Below are 7,318 nucleotides of genomic sequence, written 5' to 3'. Positions count from 1 at the left end.
TGCATTTATTTCGTTACTACAGACTTACTTCCCCCGCACGCTGAACTGCATCTTGTAGAATGTTCCACTATGTCATGGCACCGATCTGACTCTTTCGATGTACTAAAAATATTTCATTCGAATTCTTGTAAGTGTGATTTTGAAAGTAATCCTACATGAGAAGTGCATAATATCAATAAAATATGAATTTACTTGCTGCTTGAAAGCCGTTTCCATATTCAGTCGCCTTTGAACACTTAGACTCAGTTTGCTTTCAGATGGAGTCAACAATTATTTTATTATGCTGTCAACATTATAATGTAAAAACGCCAATAAAACCATCGTTATGACAAGTAAATTGAAAGCACTTGCGCCTCGGATAGCACCTTGAAATCGTTAGTAAGGTCTGATGAAAATGCATTAAGAAGAGGATGCTATTCATCAATGGACCAGTTATGTTTAAAAAGAATCTTTGTTCATATAAATGAAATATTTTAAGAAAACAAATTTTAATCCAATACTTAACTACATTTATATGTCAGATATGTAGCCACAGTAAAGTGAGTGTTTGTGTTAGTGTACATAAATTTAAATAACTGAAATATATTTTAAAAATTTAATATCAGATATTAATATTATATATAAGTGAATATCATATATATATAATCTCTTTTATCAACTACCGAGATAGATTTTAAGATTATAATTTTGAACTTTTTCTTTTAGTGTTTGGTCGTATGACAGTGCTTATGCATGTAGATTTGGATAGATTTCAGTAACTAAATTTCAGTAACTTAAACAGGCTGATAAAATAATTTAGCTTTACATTTTTACCATTTTTATTAACTGCGGGGTTCTTCAAAACACCTCTCTACGCCTTCACCGGATTCTTTAACACTTCATCAGACTAAGCAATAATTGACCACAGATCTGCATACCTCCCCGAGGAGCCTGTAAACATTCTGAGATTCGGTAACGCGGTGTTGGTAAGTCTGTCAGTTTTCGTAAATAATTTCACGGCTCTATTCTTTATATATTTTTTGATCGTATCAATCTTGAGGTCCATGACGATGTCATTCGTCCTAATGTACCGTGGAACCTTGAAAAGTCTTCTCGGAGCTTTATAAATTATATTATATCAATTAGTTTCATTAATATCAGTTTCATTAATATTGAAACAATTGGTCGGCATAATAGGGAGTTATATATTTTGCGGTTCCAAAAATCAACTTCAAAAAAACACATCTATGAGCCTTAATCTATAAAATCTTGATTGATGATATTTATTACTAGTTCTTTCTATAAAGTGCATTAGAGATAAAAATCCTAATATAGTAACTTTAACTTAACTTTAATGACTTTTTGGTCATTTAAGTCACTGATTTACTAATACCACTTATTATAATGAAAATATCTGTTAATTAATAAGTGATAATGAGACATTTTAATTGAATATAATATTTTGGTAGTTTCTCAATTTTCCGTGATTAGGCTACTTAATTGCAAGACTGATAGATTTTTTAATAAGAATTTTGACAGTATACATTATGCACTGTTGTCTCAAGAAGTAATCAGTCTCACATTGCATCATTATTATGAGGTGTACATATTTTATATATTGTAACAAATTTATAATTGTTGGTACTGGGTTTTGACAGAATTTAAAGAATGTCTGAATTCCTCGGCTGCAAATGTGAGCTGAGTTTGTTCACCGAACTGCCACTTTGTCTCGCGGACCCGTGTTTGACTACATAAATTCCCATTTAATATTATTTAAATTGTTTTCAGCGACGTTATTGGTGTACTCGTACTGGAACAAAAGCGAGCTTCCACTTTGGTGGCAGAAGTATATTTTGTTTCATTTGAATTTATTTTTTTCGTTTAACTAAGCTTGTAAATACGAAATAGAATTTTTAACAAACTTTGGTGAAAACTGGAAAATTTAATTAACATTGGGTTAAATTTAATTTTATAGGTGCTAAAATCATTTTTGTTTGTTGTTTTTGTTTGGATCTAAGTTCATTTAAGTAGCAATGAGAAAATGGACAAAACACAAAAAAAAAATTGAAAAATAAAAATCATTGAGAAAATAAAACTCCGAAAATAAATATAGAAAAATTTACTGTGAAAATGGTTGTGAACATGACGAATGGTGGAACAGAACTGGAGTTACTTTTGTACCCTATGGGAATTGCAAAAAGTAGCTACGAGCTACGAGCTACGAGTATGCGATGACGAGTTGCCTGAGTGGCAAAGAGCTTGTAACTAAGTGCAGTAATAGTAAAAATTGTAATGCCTTTTATATTACAAAAGTTGTTGTTGTGAGCTAAACGAAGTTTTACTTCATATAAACCATTTTAAAGCGTTAACCAAAATACGAAAACACAAATTGATTTCATCACATAGCGTATCAAAGCTTAACCAGGAATTAATTTGTTAGCAAAACTTTGATTTTTATTAAAGTTCTGTTTCTCAAATCAAATCTAGTGACTTTAAACTAAAGGTACAAAATCGATTACTCACATATTATACTCATCCTCTTAGATTGGAAATAGAAGATAATTGTAGCTATTGTATCTTATACGAGTTAAACTTAAGTTATACACATTGGCGATGTTAATGTTAATTATGAAGTATATGTGAGCTTTATTACTGTTATTACTGATAGTAGGTAGGTTGGAGTAGCGACCTTATATCCATGAAAACTCACTTGAGCATAAATAATGGCCCATTGCGGTACCACAGGAATAACATTGGTTCTGACTAAAAAGTCAGTATACGACCAGTGCCGGAAATGATAACGACTTCCCTATTAGATAAAGGTAACTTTATAGTTCTAAGAATTTGTCTTAGTCCCTCATTTTCTAAGCCACGGCCGTGACAAAAATCGCTATAGGGTAGACCAAGACTCATAGCATGCCTCCCTATTATGCAGTGACCTGTTAGCACAGATACCGTAGTGCTGAGCATATGTGTTGGACCCTGACATGCCTAGCTAAGTCATTGAGGAAAGTGCGGTAATTTTGAGTAATAATTAATGTGGCTGAAGGTATTACTGATGATATAGTAAAAATAATACATAATCTTTTCACAAAAAACTCACCGTTTTTTCATTATGTGTTCATACTTTAAATTCTTTAAAATGGTTGCTTGTTTTATTGCTAATGGTTTCCTTCCGAGAGGAGGCTTCAAGGCTAGTCCATAGTCTTCTTTCCTGCGAGGTTCAATATTTTAATTCCATATTAAAGGCTTTAAATTAACTAAAGTAATTGATCATTTCCTTGGTAATTGTCGTTCTATGCAGTTTATAGTCAACCACTACTTTTTCTCCATTGTGGACTCCAACCAGGCTCTATTTGATTATTTGTTGAAGACTGCAGATCAAATACGTGCATTACTGTTAAATATTCCCCACCATATATTAACCTTTGTGGCAAGCAACTGAAAATAAAAGTTTGCAGCTTATATGTAATTAAAGATATTATGAATGCCGTTATTGAGCAATATAGCTAGATGGTTTTGGTAGAAGCATTTTGATTTTTGTTTTGAGATGAAAACCTTTTAAAATTGCCTTACTATATTTGTAAGGCATTCAAATTGGTTGAAATTATCTAATCTATTAAATCTTAAAGGAACCGGTACTTTTTGTTGCCGGTGATCTGAATAAACTTAAAATTAGCTAAGTCGATTTTTAAGCTTTGACATATTCCTGCTCCACCGATGTTATTAACGCTAACACAGTACCGTGCTACTAGAATCATATACGATATGATAGGCAGATCGGTCGAGTAATATTTTTTGTTTCAAATTCTTTTACGAATTACTATGGTACATATTAGTTAAAAATACTTGTCACAGTTAATTTTTTTTCGGAAATAATAATCGGTATTATTATCATTACTGAACAAGTTTCAGGATAGCATGGCCTACCTATAATAAAACTAGATCCTGGAAACTCATCGAAAGAGACTGCAATACTGCAAGGCTTACTGCAGTTCGTTCTGGTCATTGGTGTGCATGAACCCATTACTGAGCAAGTTTCAGGATAGCATGGCCCACCTATAATAAAACTAGATTCTGGGTACTCATCGGAAGAGATCGCGCGAACACTGCAAGGCTTACTGCACTTTTTTCTGGTTATTTGTGTACATGAACCCCTGCAGAGGATCTACGCATTTCTCATAATCGTCACTGCAAAAGTTGTGAGCTGCAGGAAAAAGAAACCATAGTAGATCTTCTCTGTGAATGCTCACTGAGCATTCAAAAGAAATAAGTTTTTAGGAAGATACAACTTTGAGATTTTATCATACTCTTCATCGGTAAAGATAAAAGATCTGTTAAATTATTTAATATCGACGGGATGGATTTTGTATTTACTTTTCTATAATGATTCCTGCAAGGAATGTGGTAGTAAAGGTTGTTTAATAGACTGCCACTGCAACCAACCATTATCGTTACTGCTATAGGAAAAACATAGTGATGATATGTGATTCACTGTAAGAGGGGACGCAAATGTACCAAGAAACATTTATTTAAAAAATTTACTAAAGCCTTCAAAGCATTTTTTTTAGGTTCATATTAAGACTAACGATAAATGTATAATTCCATAGTATAATGAATGCTCATTATTCTACTTTCTTCTAAAATATGGAAAGTTGCCCAGATCTGAGATAAGTGGGGTCACATTTAGTATAACACAATAGACTAGCGAACGTTTTGATTCAAAACTTAAATGATTTTAAATAGTTTTAATTCTTGATAAAGATAAATACCTAGAAATTATTCCACAGAAGATCTAACTGATTTTAAATATTGTGTAAACGGGATGGTAAATATTTAAATGAAGATGTTATATATATAACATATATAGGGATATATTAGATTGTTTGGATGGTAGCTTTATTGGCTTTGAAGGAATGGATAAATGAATTTCTTATAGTGTTTATTTATATTTATATTAATTCACTTTTTTTTTTAGCAGAGCATCATACGACATTCATAAAATTTGTGATACATATTGGCAAAAATATGATTCGAATGATTTTGGCAGTCCTCGCTCGAAATAAAATTTTGTCGTCCAAGAAATTTTTTGAACTTACAAGTTATGTAGAAAATGGTTAATATGATATACATTCATCCAAACTCTAAAAGCTTCGATATGAGATCTCTTATCATTTTTTATCGTATCATTTTTCTTATAATACGCTTTCCTTGAGCTAATAATTCAATTTGTCCAGTTGATGACGGCACAGTTCATAAAAATTAATTGTACTATGGTATATGCAAAGTTTGGGAATCGTATCAATGCATATTGCAAATTCATGAACGATTCATATTTGATTAATTTAACCTCATAGCGATCTTACGACTGTTGGCATGACTCAGACCTCAGTTGTCTTTATCAGTTTTAATTGCCTTTTCAAGTATGGTGCATCCTTAATATTAATATTATCGGATCGAAGTTGTGGAAAGCAGTTGTAATGGTCGTGACATCTTTTCGATATAAATTGAATAAATGTTTTTTTTTGCTTGAATACTATTCTTAAGTTTAAAAGTTAAATATACGAATATCCTGCTCCCTACTCTTTTGTACTTTATAATGCTAAGCGCATATAATAAAAAAGTGAATTATGCAGAAGTTACTTTTATGAAAAGGATGAGGAATCAGTCACTTTTTGTGTTTTCTTCCGGAACTATGGACGAGGTGACTTTAATATTTACCAGATTGTTCTTACAATGAGAGTGGTGAGATTATGAAAGTAGAATTATTGAATTCTACTTTCACTTTATGATTTAAAGATGTAATGGTTTTACTGGAATTATACCCAGAGTTATAATTAAAAAAAAGTAAGTATAGGTTGTCCATCCTTTTAACTTTAAGGGCATCAAAATGATTAATACTTGTGTCCTAGTTGAAGTGTAAATACCTATATTCATATCCATCTTATCAAGCATATCTAGCTTAGCGTAAAGGAGACTAATACCTTTAAGAGCCATTTTTTAGTAAATATCTAGAAGTGGATTTTTATTTATAAAAATATAATTTTTATTGCAAACCAAAAAGCCGGTGTGTGTTTCATTATTTTGGTTTAGATTTTTAATGGTTTGGGAATTATGTCACCACGCCACTGCAAGCTTTGAGGATTATTGTGATTATTTTGGGTTAATTCATTATGCTTTTTTGATTTATAAAACTTTTTACTCGTTAATTGTAGACTAAAAATGGCTCAAATTTTATTGTAATGTGCGCAAGTCGTTGATTTAAAAAAGAAATTAATTAATTATAATATATTATTTAATTTATTGAATAATTCAAATTTTTGAACCGAGATGGTGTTATAATGGAAAATGGAAAATTTTTCTTAACTATTCTGATTAATGATCTATATCGGGGTTGTCCAAAGCACGGCCCATGGTACTCATGCAGTCCGCGGTTAATATTTGTGCTCGCCACATATTTCTAATCTACCACAATTAGACAAATTTTTCTATATTATATTTTAGTAAAATCGCATTATTTTATTTTTATGGTATCCCAAATAAATAAAATAAAATTTTTTAAATAATTTATTACACGTCATGTTAATTTATTTAATTGACAAAGACTTTAGTATATATTTCTTTGTACAACATTATTTTAACATTACATTAAAAATAAAATATTTTTCGTATGGCAACAACTAATATTAGTAATGCTGATAGTGATAGAATTGTGAAAGAGAATTTAATGAAGAATTAATAAAACTAAATTTATCATTATCGACGTATTTTTATTTTTCTCCAGAAAAATTATGAACTTATGTATTTATTTCTGCGGTCCTTCAACTTACATTGTGACCGAAAAGCTTTCGGAAATTCTCATTTAAAATTCGCGCGCTGTATATTTTTCGATATTTTAAGTTTATGTAGTTTGGCAGCAATTACCACAATTACTATGCCAAAAATGAGCGCGATCTGTCAGACAGTTCGTTTACGGCAGCTGTTGAAACCAGTTCACCTCAGTAGTGCGTTGCGAAAAAAACAATGGAAAAAAATATTGAACAAAGAGTTTGCATCAAATTTTGTGTTTCGAACGAAATTTCGTGTGCAGAATCGTTGCGAATGCTACAAAAGGCTTATGGGGAATCAGTTTTATCGAAAACTCAAGTTTATGAGTGGTACAAAGCCTTTCAGGACGGTCGTACGACCGTCGAAGACATGCCGCGTTCTGGACGACCTTCGACCTCTACCACCGACGAAAACATTGAAAAGGCAAAGGAAATCGTGTTCCAAAATCCTCATGTGAGTGTTAGAGAGATAGCACGAGAGCTAGGCATCGGTCGTGAGATGGCTCGTTTGA

This window comes from Teleopsis dalmanni, chromosome 1 (genome assembly GCF_002237135.1).
Source record: "Teleopsis dalmanni isolate 2A chromosome 1, ASM223713v2, whole genome shotgun sequence".
Lineage (NCBI taxonomy): Eukaryota > Metazoa > Arthropoda > Insecta > Diptera > Diopsidae > Teleopsis > Teleopsis dalmanni.
This window is presented reverse-complemented; position numbering follows the sequence as displayed.